This window comes from Balaenoptera borealis (assembly GCF_965194805.1).
Source record: "Balaenoptera borealis genome assembly, chromosome: 2".
In the NCBI taxonomy this organism is placed as follows: Eukaryota; Metazoa; Chordata; class Mammalia; order Artiodactyla; family Balaenopteridae; genus Balaenoptera; species Balaenoptera borealis.
Window position 1 is genome coordinate 64527407 of NC_138867.1, and position 16086 is coordinate 64543492.

At 35.3% G+C, this 16086-nt stretch overlaps 1 protein-coding gene across 3 annotated transcripts in view; it reads right to left on the bottom strand.

The window, feature by feature from the left end:
• HOMER1 (homer scaffold protein 1) overlaps positions 1 to 16086 on the bottom strand; it is a 125753-nt gene that overhangs the window by 27012 nt on the left and 82655 nt on the right. The gene's annotated exons all lie outside the window — the stretch shown is intronic.

The window sequence follows — 16086 nt, forward strand, 5'->3', positions numbered from 1 at the left end:
CAAGTAAAGAAATATAAAAGCTACCAAAGTAGGAGGCTTAATATGGAAGAGTTCCCTTCTTTATGACAGATACAAGTATCTGCAGAAGAGATTCTACCCATTCTCTTTTGAGGAATAAACATTATATCTTGAAAAATATCTATAAACAAAACCTAACAATGTACTATATTTTTTAAGAGCGTCAAAGCCTGAAGTACAATTTCATTCCTTCATATAAAACATATGAGGATGCTTCAATGTTAATAAGGTCTGGAACATGTAATACAGTATTTCTTTTGAAATTGTTGATTTACGTCATCTTATTCAGAATTTTTAATTGCCCAAAATACAAAATTTACTGCAATAAATTGAATTCAGGTCATATGATAGGCTAGACCTAGAAACTGGTTCTAAAAACTTAACTTCTGATAGAATTCCAGTGTCACTTATAGAACAAAACTAAAGCAATCACCTTTTTCCTCATTTAATGTTCTACTTGATAAGTTACCCAGAGTTAAGTATCTCAACCAAGATAATTTTCTATTACAAAGACAATTCCATTAGGTGAGAAGACCCCTCTCTTGATAATTCCTTCTTAACTTTCCAATGAAGAAAGAATTACCTCATTTGAAAGAAAAAGATGGTTTCTCTTTCTCATTATTGAACAGTTTATTCCTATTAGTGAAATTCTACTAACTTCATCCCATTAACTAGTGATGATAATAGCTTTCTTTAATCAGCATTTTGGGTTTTAAAAAGTCATTTGCATCACAGAGCAAATGTTTTGGTGGATTGATATTTTATAGTAATCTTAATATATATTGTATAAAAGAAAGCATCATTTCAATCATCAAGATTTCTAGAGCTCATCACCAGTAAGAAGACACATCAGCATAACAAGATCATTTCTGTGGCATTCTTCCCCAAAATGCATAGCCACCATTCCAATTTTGAAAAAACATCATATATATTCCACAAAATAACTGATTGGCACAATTCAAAAGTGTCAAGAAAAGGTAAGTTTGAGAAACAGAATGGAGGAGACTAAGAAGAAATAATTAAATGCAATGTGGGATCCTGGATGGGTTCCTAGAACAGAAAAGGGACATTGGTGAAAATTGAGACCTGTAGTTTAGTTAGTAGCATTATATCAATGTTAATTTCCTGATTTTGATAATTATATTATGGTTATGTAAGATGTTAACATGAAGACAAGCTGGATGAGGGTATATGGGGATTCTCTGTACAGTTTTTGCAATTTTTCTGTAAGTCTAAAATTAGTTTTAAATGAAAAGTTAAAAAATTTTCTAAAGTTTACAGAAAAAACTTCATCAAACATGAAAGGACAAAATCAAACAATAAGTTAAGCTATTAATTTAATCCATTTCTATCCTTAAATAGAAAGCTCTTTCCATTTCTTCTTTTGTGGAATGATTTTCGAGGTTCAGATTTTCTGAGTAAACCATGCACCGATTCACCTGTCCTAACTGAATTACAGATTTTTAAACCATCTACCAATTTTTCTGCTACAGATGTTAGTTTTATTTAAATGGACTCTACAATCTGACAACAAAAATCTTACTGAACTAATTTAAACGCTTGATACATGCAAATGTCAAACCTCTTAAAAATTAAAGAGCAGAAAAAATGATTTTGAATATTTCTAAAACATATTTGTTGAAAATTTCACAATTATAAAGTAAGATTACTGTCTTTATAAAAGGAAAAAGAACAAAAATGAGAGTGCTTTATTTTTTATTTCTCTAGGTTTTATTTTACAATCTGTATGTAGCAAAGTCCATTAAGAATTTGAGAACTCAGCCTACATCACAATTATTTCAGTCACTATTTGTGTATTGTCCAAATATTAGCCGCTAGCTGCATGTGGCCATTTACATTTAAATTGCTCAGAATAAAAGTAAAAATTCAGCTTCTCAATCCCTTTGGGCACATTTCATATGCTCAACAGCCACACGTGACTAGTGGCTACCATACTGGACAGCAAAGATACAGAACTTTTCGTCATCACAGAAAGTTCTACTGGACAGTACTGTCCTAGATGATCTCTACATTTCCGTTTTTTTCCCCAATTCTTTGCATTATGGGCGAATTGTGTCTGCTCACGAATGAATGTGTTAAAATACTAACCGCCAGTACCTCAAGATATGAGTATATTTGAAGACAGGGTCTTAAAAGAGGTAATTAAGTTAAATGGGGTAATTAGGGTGACCCCTGATCCAATATGACTGGTGTCCTTATAAGAAGATGAATTAGAACACAGACATGCACTGAGGAAGGTCATGTGAAGACACTGGAAGAAAGCATCTGCAAGCCAAGGAGAGGTCTCAGGAGAAACAACCCTGTCAACACCTTGATCTCAGACTTCCAGCCTACAGAAAATAAATGTCTATTGTTTAAGCCACCCAGACTGTGGTATATGTTAGGGTAGCCCTAGCAAACAAACTAATACTACATATAACTTAAAAAAAAACCACTATATATCTGTTAATATTGTAATTTATAATAAGCATACATTTTGGTCTTTGTCCACGGTTCCTAGTTCAACAGTTCCCCAAACCCTTAGACTTTCCTAAGCAATACAGCAATGGGAGCATCTTTTTTATAATATTTGGTCTTTTGTCCTTAGTTCCTGAAACTGATCCAGAGCCATAAAGGTGAAATGTGTCTTGTTATTCATAATAAGTCCTGTTCAGCCACAAGTAAGTTTATGTTAATGAGGTGACTTTTTGGGAAACCCCTAAAGATGGGGGGACTGGCTGCCAAGGGAACCAACCATGAGAACAGAGTTGGAACTTTCAGTCCCAATCCCTGATTTCCAGGGAGGGAAGAGGGGCTGGAGACTGAATCAATGACCAATGGCCAATGAGTTAATCAATTATGTCTACATAATGGAGCCTCCACAAAAACCCAAAAGGATGAGGTTTGGAGAGTCTCCACGTCAGTGAACCAGAATGCATTCACGTGCCACTGTGCTGGGCCCCAAACTCCACAGTGACAGAAGTTCCAGGGGTCCTTGGGTGAGGGAAGAGGCCACCACTGTGGAAAAGCCACAAAACATAGTCAGGCAAAGGATTAATCTCCAAGATTTACAAGCAGCTCATGCAGCTCAATAACAAAAAACAAACAACCCAATCCAAAAATGGGCAGAAGACCTAAATAGACATTTCTCCAAAGAAGATATACAGATTGCCAACAGACACATGAAAGAATGCTCAACATCATTAATCATTAGAGAAATGCAAATCAAAACTACAATGAGATATCATCTCACACCAGTCAGAATGGCCATCATCAAAAAATCTAGAAACAATAAATGCTGGAGAGGGTGTGGAGAAAAGGAAACACTCTTGCACTGTTGGTGGGAATGTAAATTGATACAGCCACTATGGAGAACAGTATGGAGGTTCCTTAAACAACTAAAAATAGAACTACCATATGACCCAGCAATCCCACTACTGGGCATATACCCTGAGAAAACCATAATTCAAAAAGAGTCATGTACCAAAATGTTCATTGCAGCTCTATTTACAATAGCCAGGACATGGAAGCAACCTAAGTGTCCATCGTCGGATGAATGGATAAAGAAGATGTGGCACATATATACAATGGAATATTACTCAGCCATAAAAAGAAATGAAATGGAGGTATTTGTAGTGAGGTGAATGGAGTTAGAGTCTGTCATACAGAGTGAAGTAAGTCAGAAAGAGAAAAACAAATACAGTATGCTAACACATATATATGGAATCTAAGGGGAAAAAAAAGGTCATGAAGAACCTAGTGGCAAGACGGGAATAAAGACACAGACCTACTAGAGAATGGACTTGAGGATATGGGGAGGGGGAGGGGTGAGATGTGACGGGGTGAGAGAGTGGCATGGACATACATACAGTACCAAATGTAAAATAGATAGCTAGTGGGAAGCAGCCGCATAGCACAGGGAGATCAGCTCGGTGCTTTGTGACCACCTAGAGGGGTGGGATAGGGAGGGTGGGAGGGAGGGAGATGCAAGAGGGAAGAGATATGGGAACGTATGTATATGTATAACTGATTCACTTTGTTATAAAGCAGAAGCTAACACACCATTGTAAAGCAATTATACTCCAATAAAGATGTTTAAAAAAAAAAAAAAAAGCATAGTCAGGATTCTTTTCCTCTATGGAAACAAAGCCTTAAATCACTGGGAGAAGGGGAGAAAATCTTGTTACCACCACCCTCCCAGACACAGATGAAGACCCGTGATGGCTAGGGGAAAAGTAGGGAATAAAACTCTATAACCCTGTGAAAAGAACAAAAAACAGTCCTAGACTACTAGAGGTCCTAGACCATTAGAGGTCTCCAACCTTGGGGGATGGGGCAGGAAACTCCTGTATAAGACTGTTTGATTTACAAGGTTGAATTTGTCTGCTACTTGGAGGGGTACAGGATCACTAAGAGAACCCCACCCTGATACCCCAGGACACAGGGCCTGCCCAAGAGTGAGGCTGGACAAGGACAATAGAGAAACCTACCCTATCCCCCACCACCAAGCGGATAGCAGCCTTCTACCGGGGGAAGGTCAAGAGACAGACCCCCTCTGAGGCAAAGGTACACAGAAAAGACCAAAAGCTGAGGGTGGAGCAGAAACAGTAAGAAAACCTTCTAGCAAGCCAAACCCAACTCTAAGCACATGGTGATGCTAGACATGTTTAAAGCCTGTGATGTACTCGTGGTAACCATAGCAACAACAAATTCCAAATCCAGGTCAACCCCTGAATAAACCAGCTTAACCTTCACACTAACAACCTAGCAGAAGAGTCAGGCCCATCTCCAGGAGTAAATACTATTTATCTTTATTGAATGCCTTACTTTTGGCAGTCAATAAAAAATTATAAGACATACCAAAAAGCAAGGGAAAAAACCTACTGCCAAGAGAGAAAACAGTCAACAGAGTCACACCCATAGATGACCACAATGTAGTATTTATCAAACAAGGAATGTAAAATAGCTATGCTAAAGGTTTTAATGGAAAAGGAGGACATCCTGTATCATCAGATGTTGAATTTCAACAGAGATGGAAACTATAAGAGTCAAATGGAGACGCTAGAAGTAAAGAACATGATAATAGAGATGAAGAATTCTTTTGACAAGCTCATCAGTAAACGTGACATGGCTGCATAAAAGTCAGTGAACTTGAAACCAAATAGAAATTAGCCAAACTGAAACACAAATAGAAAAAAGAATGAAAAAAGAAACAAGGTATTCAAGATGTGGGGCAATATCAAACTGTTCAACAAATGTGTAGCTGGAATCCCAAAAGGAGAAGAGAGAAGAAGGCAGAAGAAATATTTTGAAGAGAATCTGGCTAAGAATTTTCAAAAAATAATAAAAGACATTAAACCTCAGATCCAAAAAACTCAAAAACATATTACATATAGCGGAACAAAAGTAACAATTACAGTAGGTTTCTGATCACAAACTAAGTAATTTAAAAGACAATGGAGTGACAGTCATGAAAGAAAACAATTCTCAGCTCAGAATTCTACACGCAACAAAAATACCTCTCTAACTGAAAGTGAAATAAAGAGTTTTTCAGACAAACAATAGATGAGAGAATTCATTAACAGCAGACATACACTATAAGAAATATTAAAGAAAGTTCTTCAGGTGAAAGACTATGATACAAGAGCAAAACCTGGATCTCCAAGGGAGACAGAAAAGACAGGAAAATATCTGAAAATGATTAAAATGAAGATAGTTATAAAGGGTCTAAGACAATCCAAAGGAGAAAGAATAGTCTTTTTAAACAAATGGTGCTGAAACAACTGGATAACCATATACAAAAGGAAAAACAAAGAATCTTGACTCATATCTCATACTCAATACAAAAATTAACTCAAAATATAAACTATAAACTTCTAGAAGAAACCATAGGAGAAAATCTTTGTCTCCCTCAGTTAGGAAAAGGTTTCTTAGATACAACACCAAAAGGATGATCCATTTTAAAAAACTGAGAAAAGGTATTTTATAAAAATTGAAACATTCTCTTTGAAAGACACTATTTAAAAATGAAAAGAGATTCTGGAATGCAAGAGTGGATCAACAAAGCAAAAATCAATATAGTATACCACATTAACAGAATAAAGGGGAAAAAAACCATGTGATCATCTCAATTGATGTAAAAAAGGCACTTGACAAATTTCAACATCCTTTTGTGATTTTTCAAAACACTCAGTAAACTAGGAATAGAAAGAAACTACCTAACATAATAAAGGCCATGTAAGAAAAGCACATAGCTAATATCAGACTCAAAGGTGAAAGACTGAAGCCTTTTCCTTTAAGACCAGAAACAAGAGAAGGATGACTATTTCACCACTTTAAATTCAATATGATACAGGAAGTCCCAGCCAGAGGAATTAGGCAAGAAAAATAAATAAAAGGCATTTAAATTGGAAAGGAAGAAGTGAAATTATCTCTGTTGCAGATGACATGATCTTACATGTGGATAACCCTAAAGATTCCACAAAAAAGCTGTTAGAACTAACAAATGAGTTCAGCAAAGTTGCAGGATACAAAAATCAGCACACAAAAACTAGTTGTGATTCTATATACACTGAACAATCTGCAAAGGAAATTAAGAAAACAATTCTGTTCACAATAGTATTAAATAGAAATAAACTACTTAGGAATAAACTTAACCAAGAAGGTGAAAGACTTGTACAATGAAAACTATAAAATGTTGCTGAATGAAATTAAAGAAGACACAAATAAACAGAAAGACATACCATGTAGAGGGACTGGAAGATTTAATATTGTGAAGATGTCAATACAACCCAAAGTGATCTACAAATTCAATGTAATCCCTATCAAAATCCCAACAGTGCTTTTTGGAGAAATAGAAAAATCCATCCTAAAATTCATATGGCACCTCAAGAAGCTCTGAACAGATAAAACAATCTTGAAAAAGAAGAACAAAGTTAGAATTCTCACATTTCCCGATTTCAAATGTATTACAAAGCTACGGTAATCAAAATAATGTGGTATTGACATAAAGGCAGACATATAGACCAAAGGAACAGAGAGTCCAGAAATAAACCCTCACATATGTGGTCAAATGATTTTCACATACATGGTTGCCATGGCCATTCAATGAGGAAACGACAGTTTTTTCAACAAATGGTGCTGGGAAAACTGGATATCCACATGCAAAAGAATGAACTTAGTTCTGTGTCTCACACCATACGCAAAAATTAACTAAAAATGGATCAAGCATAAGAGCAAAAATTATAAAACCCTTAAGAAGAAAACATATGTGAAAAGCTTCATGACATTGGACTTACGATGATTTCTTGGATATATCACAGAAAGCACAGGTAATAAAAGAAAAAAATAGATACAGCTGGAGTATGGCAAAATTTAAAACTTCTGTGCATCAAAGGATACAATCAAGAGAGTTAAAAGGCAACCCACAAATTGGAAAAAATATTTGCAAATCATATATCCAGAATATATGAAGAATTCCTACAACTCAACAACAACAAAAAACAAGCAGCTTGATCAAAACATGGGCAAAGGACTAAAATAAATATTTCTCCAAAGAAGATACACAAATGGCCAGTAAGCAATTGAAAAGATGTTCAACATCGCTAATCATTAGGGAAATGCAAATCAAATTCAAAATGAAATACTACCTCACACCCATTTGGATGGCTACTGTCAAAAAAAACAGAAAATAACAAGTGTTGGTGAGAATATGAAGAAATTGGAACCCTTGTGCACTGTTGGTGGGAATGGGGCAACTGCCGTGGAAAACAGTATGGCAGTCCCTCAAAAAATTGAGAATAGAATAACCATATGATCCAGTAATTCCACTTCTTGGTAAATATCTAAAATATATTTGCATAACAATGTTCATAGCAGTATCATTCAAGATAGTTAAAAGGTAGAAGCAACCCAAGAATCCACTGATGCATGGATAAACAAAATGTGGTACATACATCATACATACAGTGGAGTATTACTGAGCCTTAAAATGGAAGGAAATTGGGACTTCCCTGGGGGCACAGTGGTTAAGAATCCGCCTGCCAATGCAGGGGACACGGGTTCGAGCCCTGGTCCAGGAAGATCCCACATGTCGCAGAGCAACTAAGCCCGGGTACCACAGCTACTGAGCCTGCGTGCTGCAACTACTGAAGCCCACGTGCCTAGAGGCCGCACTTTGCAACAAGAGAAGCCACTGCAATGAGAAGCCCGCACACCGCAATGAAGAGTAGCTCTCGCTCGCCACAACTAGAGAAAGCCTGTGCGCAGCAATGAAGACCCAACACAGCCAAATCAAACAAACAAACAAAAACTTTAAAAAAAAAAAAAGAAAAAGGAAGGAAATTCTTATACATACTACAACATGGACAAACCTGGAGGACATTATGCTAAGAGAAATAAATTAGTCACAAAAAGACAAACACTATATGATTCCACTTATATAAGTTAGCTAGAGTAGTCAGATTCGTAGAGACAAAAAGTAGCAGGGTAGTTTCCAGGTGCTAAGGGGAAGAGAAGAATGGAGAATTTTTGTTTAAAGGGTATATAATGTGCCAGTTTTGCAAGATGAAAGAGTTCTATAGATTGGTTCCACAATAACGTGAATATACTTAACAATATTGAACTGTACACTTAAAAATGGTTAAGATGATAAATTTTATGTTATATATATTTTACCCCAGTTTTTTTAAAAAGGAAAAAAAAGGCTACATACTGTATGATTCCATTCTTTCTTTAATGTATGATTCCATTTATATGACATTAGGGAAAAGGCAAAACTATAGCCACAGAAAACAGATCACTAGTTGCTAGGAGCTGGGGGTAATGGGGAGAGGCTGACTACAAAAGAGCAGGAGATAATTTTGCAGGGTGATTGAACCCTTCTTTACCTTGATTGTGTTGATGTGTACACAACTGTACAAATTTGTCAAACCTCATAAAACTGTAGAGTAGAAAAGGTGAATTTTACTATACATAAATTATACTTCAAATAAAAATATCACACAACTAAAAGAAAAAAAAGTCTATCGAAGCACTCCTAGATACTCTTTCTTGTAGGATTACAAATAATAGGAGCTCTGGAAAGTCAGGTCTTCTTAAAATGGGTAGAATGGTCTCTAAGCTGCTCCACTCATGTCTGTATTTGTTGGCATAGGAAGAGACTGGGTGGGCAGGAAACAGAACAGCTGTGACACATAATAAGAGAGTTGAAAATTAAAAGGAAGGAGATGAGGGCAACTGGAGATGGTGATAAGAAGTAGATAGGAGAAATAGGATTAGAGAGGCAGAGATATACGCAAAGGAAAGGAATGGGACATAGACAAGGTATAATTAAAATTGATTTGGGCAGGAAAAAATTAAAACAATGCCTCTGGAACAGGAAAGAAAAAGATGAACAAAGTTTTGATGTACTATATCTTGTTTACTTCATATGCCTGAACATGTTTTGAACCTCTAATGTATTAAGTAGTGATGTCTGGCCACAGATAAGCTGATCAATGGATTCCCATTAACCTTTTTCCTCTGCAGAGCCCAAAGTACTGCTGATTGCACTAAAAAACAAATGTTGAAAAAACTGTCATATCAAATACTTTTACGCATGTTGCACAAGAGTACAGTAAACCATAACAATTTTAGACTTAATAGTGCCGAAATGAATACTATTGCAGAGCAGTTCAATGCTAAGTTTTTGTTTCTGCATTTTTTTATACTTGGTTCCAAGGTAAATAAATATGTGTTGTTAAGGCTATTTTGCCATATCAACCAAAATTTCATCTTTGTTCGTAAATCTGAATCTTTCAGAACATTCTTGCTTCCTGTACTTTATGAGCTGCTCCTCTAATAATCTGTCTTTCTAGAGCACAACTTAGGAAATAAAATGTTTTTGATTTTGGTCAATCTGCCCTGTTTTCTCTCTACAGCTTCTTTATATATTCCAGTATATTAGAATACCTTCCACAATTTCGGTTTATAATGAATTCTAGAGTGTCCTGAAGGAAGTTTCACACGTGAGCTATCTCAGACATGTTCAGCCCTTACATATAATGTTAAATACTTGGCACACTTTCGCAAGTTTGCAAAAACAATGTTCCTTGCTTTAGTGTACAACTCTAAGGTATCACGTTCCTGATTTTTAGCGGTAATGAATACCTTGGGATTCATTCTGATACCAACATTTTAAGTTAGCATTTTACATTTCAGAACACTTGTTTTTTTAAAAAAATATTGGGGTTCTCTGGCTACTAATTTGGTCTGTTTTTATAGGTACAGTTTTGATAGTTTCACATTAACTGTTTGCAAAGAAATTGCTTAGCTCGAGACACCGGTGAGTCAGAAGATATACTGAAATACAACTATGATCTCATGTCTGAATGCTGCAGTAAAGGGCAAAATAATTCCTTATTCTTGTGACTGTTTGGTAGAGTTTCCCTTCAAAAAGGACCAGCTGATTTCCTGTTGGCTTGAGATCTAGAAGTCAGATGAAGGAGTTCAAAACACTCCAAAAACATCATTTGAAAGGTTCCTTAAACTGGAATTTTACTGTTTTCCTTCATCTAACGTCAGAGTTCTGCAAGAAAGTAGTAACTTCATTAAATCAGTTACATAAAATCTAGAAGAAAAAGTACTTCAAAAGTACTATCTAACAAAGACTGTACTATCTAACAAATAAACAAATAACAAAATAAGAATCTTATGCACAAACAATGCACTTATTTAACCTGTGGAGTGAATCCTCTATGTGAATGGTCAGTTATAGCATTGAAGAAAGATGCCTCTCTCCCATGCCTCCAGGGCCCAGGATCCACCATCAGAGTCTCTGGAATGGTAGCCCCTTGTATTGATATATATTTCCTAATAAGCATGTTAATTATGTAGAACTGTGAAAAATATCCAGATAAGCTTTTAAAAGAGGATTTAAGATTAGGTTGCAACAGGCTTACTTCTTAACATTAATATTGGTAGTGAGGTCACTCCCTAACTATGAAAGGAAGAGGGCTGACGTGAGCACACCACAATACTGCCTTGTCTCAGGACCTGCCTGTTGGTTTCTCTCCTCACTCCCTCTCCACACCTGTGGATGCAGTTGCAGCCACCATGGCCTTCAACCTATTTGTGTGCCACTTCCGGGCTAGGTGCTCTCAGCTTATTGGCCCCAAGCTAGTGCCACTGAGAAACTAAGGCCTTCTTCAACGGTTTGGATCGAAATTTGTTTTTCTTAATACAATGTAAGTTATCCTTTTAGAGCAAAGAAATACCTCTTAAATGAAAACAGTAATTTTGCATTGTGTATAAACAGTATTTAAAGAACCTAGTATACTAAGAATTTTTCTACTAGATATGGCTGAAAGCCCCAATTTGCCTAAATGCTTAACAAGGTGCCTCTCAAAGCTGATTGGAATTTTGGCAACTTCCTTCCTTATCTTTATGCTTATCCTTGGGGCCTTTTTATCAGATGTTCCCTTTGCTCTGTTCCTTACCCTCCTGTTGGCACCTGCTTCTAAAAGCTGCCTCCTCTGACCATTGCTTTCAAAGTTTGCCTTGATAATCTCCCAAATTTTACTTTGGAGCTCAGATTCCTTCCCTGCCTCACAATCCATTATCTTTGCACAGAGCCTAGTGTCTCTGGATTAACATACAATATAGAAAGTGATCACTACTGGTAAACAGATGAAGATATGTTTGCCAATAAAGTTTTAAAGACAGCCCTGTTGTGAACTGGAAATCACATGGTTATAATTGGGAAACACAGTTTTTAGAAGTGAAATGGAATTTAAGTATTAAAGCTTTTAATAAACAGTGGTTTGGAAGAAAATCTCAGAGATAAGAGTAAAGTAGTTTTTAAAGAAACATTGTATCACTAATGTTACTGACAGCCCCAAAAGATGATACTGGGTTGTAAAACTGGACATAAATTATAGAATCAGAAAGTGAATTGAAGAGTTGGACTCTGAATATGATGAAATTATAGGAACATCTTAAACCATTTATTTTACATGTATTACGTATGTACAAAAGTGTTACATAGATATATTAATATCTATGTTTAAATATACCTGAAAGAGCTGTTATAGTCAGTTTAATTGACAATGCTTTTTCTTGGTAGTATATAAATAATAGTGTGTCTTATCAAAGGCATCTGGAATCAGATAAACTACAGAATTTTCCTTAGTTCTGGTAAAGAAACTGAAATACCACTGACTTTTCTGAGGAAGTTATGAAACTAATCTGAAGCAAATTACTTCCAAATGTATAATGCATGTCTGTATCAGTCTATAAATAGAAATTTCTAAGTTGTGAAGAATTCTGTTAAAAGTATACATTAAGCAAGAACCAACTGTGAAACAGTGATTAAAAGTATAGGCTCAGATACACTGAAAACTAATACAATGTTATATGTCAATTATATCTCAATTTAAAAAAGGCACAGGCTCAGGACTCTGTTGTTGACATGGTTCAAATCATGGCTCTAGCCATTTGCTAGTTACAGGACTTTGGGCATGTTATCTAACCTCACTGGGTCTCAGCTTCCTCATCTGTAAAATTAGGATTAGTACTAACTCTCCTCATTAATTTTGAGGAATAAACAGCCCAAATAAAAGTACCCTTGAAGAAAGCACCTAACCGTCATATGTTAGTGCCTTTTGTACATGTACAGGCAATAAAGAATCTTGAAAGAATCTTCAGTAAGCTCTAAAGCTAAAAAAGATTTAACATTAAATATTTTAAGGGAGATATTTTTGATTAGTGATGTAAATAACTTAAGTAGATACAATTCAAGTGAAACCACATCAGGTGTGCACTCCATGATTTCTGCTGTCACCCTTAGGTAAAATAGGTGTATTATTTATAAGTTTAAACCTTTGGTGTAGACCTCAGAATAAATTTATCAAGCTAATGAAGGAGTGAGAAAATAAGTTAACAAAATTGATTCTCATAAAGTGTTAAGGTTGCTTTCTGATTGTGAGGGGTGAGAAGAGAAGGTGAAATCTGAATTTGAACTATGCTATGTTTACCTCATAAAAACATCATGCACTTCAATGCAGAGTTTCCCATTTGACTTTAGAGGACACAAAAAGTCTAGCCCTAGGCCTGTTTTTATTCACTAAAATGGAGGGACCCATAAACCCACTAAAAAGAGGCCCTTAGAAATCCCCTACCACCCATAACTGTGCTCCTAGCAGTAATGGAAGCATATCTATGTGCTAGAGTAGCTTTCACTGGAGATGGCTTCATACTATAGTATCTGCTAACATCTGCACACGGCCTGCCTGGCACAGTAACGTCTGTGGTCTCTGCCATGTGCCTTAAAGTACCTGTGGTCAAGGAATGGAGATAACAAGGTGAAGGGATAAGGGAGGTCCCAATTTCATTTTCCCTTTTTACTCTCACTGCAACTCCCTACCTCTTCGACCTCTAAAACCTTTAAAGAGATTCCCTTTGAAAATGTAAAGCAGCCTATTCTCTTTAAAGTAAAGTAGGTGTGGATACCAACTTCTTGCTCAATGATATTTATTTGTGAAAGGCTCAAACTACATTATAGGTGTTTAAAATATTTTAATGTAAATCATACTTTCCCTACCATCAGTGAATTTGGAGGGTTGGATGCTGGATGTAAGGGAAGGGAGAAAAAACTATTTAGGCCTACTGCTAGTTCATAAATGAGAAAAAAAAAGAATTTACTCAAGGTGATACTGTGAATTGCGCATCTACTGCCTTCAGGCAAGTCAATAATTGTGTTGGTTTCCCTCTTATAAAAACTGATCAGTGACTAAAAACTTTCTTTGGAAACTTATTCAGAGAACGATGTTAGATTATCCTATTGGGGAGATGTCTTCAGGGAAACAACCTTACATACTAAGAATTATGTTCCTCTTATCTCTTATGAATATACATCTATCTTTTACAAAGAGTGAGATCAATTAATATTGAGGCTGTTCTTTTATTTACAGGGTAATAGCATTATAATCATCATACTTTATTCAAGACAGAAATGAATATTTTTATCTATCCATAATTTGATTGAGTTTTAGAGGCTAAGATGCCTCTATTTCCTTGCAAAGTAGGTCACTTAAAGAAAATCCATGCTAAAAATTGTTCAGCAATAATTGTTCAGCAACAATATTTAGTATTGTTGGGGAAAAACAAAATATATAAAATAGAAATCTCGCTCAGTACTAGCAGAATGGAAAAGATGCTATTAACAGAGATTTTGCAAAAGCTAAAATTGAGTAGAAATATATGGATAATTTTACAGTAAAATCTGTTTTCCAATTTCTTGTCATGAAAACTTTTCATTTTTTTAGAAACCAATTGTAATAAATAATTTAATTGACCATTACTTAATACTCAGAATCAGAGAACTTTTACATTTCAGTTTAAATTTGTTTTTAAAGGTAAGGCCAGAGTCAAAAGACATAACTTCAAATTACTTAAAAGTTTGAGTTGTAGAATGAACAAAATTTTACTTGCAACTATTATTGCTTTTTAGTTGAGGCAGATCATCATTACTAACTTCAATTATTTAATGTATATGTGAGCTATGTAAATAATATGCAAAAGTAAAGGCCCTGACCAGAAGTATTATGCAAACGAACTTTAAAAAGGGGGAGATGATAAGTGAATATACCTCAGAATTAATAATAGCTTAGTCTAACTACTGATTGATTGGCTATTATCAAGACAGGCTTTTTTGGTTTTCCCTCTAAAGCCTGCCTACTCAGCCTGGACGGAAGCCAAAGTAACTCCAAGAACCAACTTTATTGGCCAAGTTGATGAAGACTGGTTGTACTCCAACTGCAGATTAGTTCTGCAAGAGTCACCACTTTAGCAATAGAAAGATGATACAACTAAAATCACTGTCAGCAGGATATGTGCTTTGTGTTGTTTTTCTAGTAACAGTGACAGATTTGAACATAACCATCCCACAAATTTAAGTTTCCCTTTTGCTCTAACACCTCTTCCGTAATCTGTGACTTGGAAAGAGTTTTTGTTTGTGTGAAGCTATCACATATGATATCAAGATCAGTGACGCGGGCTTCATTTATACCAAGCTTAAGTAACTGAATTAACTAACTCAGACTATTGAATCCAAATGCTGTAATGGATGGGGACTTTCTGCCTTCTATATAGCAGCAACAGACCTAAAACTTGAATAAAGACTCCTGCCTTAAAGTTTTTCCAACTAAACCATAAAGCCTTTTTTCACATGTGCTCCTCTGCTCTATTATTTATCACAATAGGCTATACGCAATCATATGTAAGGGTGTTGAGAATGCCATGCAGGTGACTACTTTTCAACTAGCTTAGAATGTGGATTAATAAAAATAATTATCAGATTATACTAATTTAAATAGATTAAGTTTGGATTAAGCAGATTAAACAGATTCAAGTTATTGCTCCAAAGGTCTTCGACATCATAGCAAAATTTGCAAAACATATTTTGAAATGAAGAACGGTTACATGTATGGATTGACTAATAAAGCAGGATCTCTATACTTCTTTTTGAGGATATGAAAACAGTAGACATCCATATCACTAAATAACTCAAAATCAAAAGACTTTATATTATAGAGATGGATGACTTGTTTTACTTACATTTACATGTAAAAGTAAATAATTTTATAAAACATATAAATGTGAATATTTGCATAATTACTTTAAGGGCCTTCTATTACTTTTTGCTTGCTGTTTTCTACAAATGAATGCAGATTCTACTAAATCTAGGCTCTTAGCACTAAAATATGCTTTGAGGTTTCCTTGGTTTATTAACAGCCTTTGGAAAATAACCCCAAATAACTACAAATCCCAGGCTTCAGAGGAGCTTTTATCATATATATTAGTTTGCCCATATTAGTGAAGTCCTTATGTAAATATTTTATGAGCTTGTAATGACTGATTTTTTTTTTTTTGCCTTTCAATTAGTTAAGTTGTATCTCTATGATTGTTACTGATTTATAAAAAACAAGTTAAAGGCTTATGATCCCAGGGTCACTGCAGCATTATTCACAATAGCCAAAATATGGAAACAACCTAAGTGTCCATCAATAGAGGAATAAAGATGTGGTATAC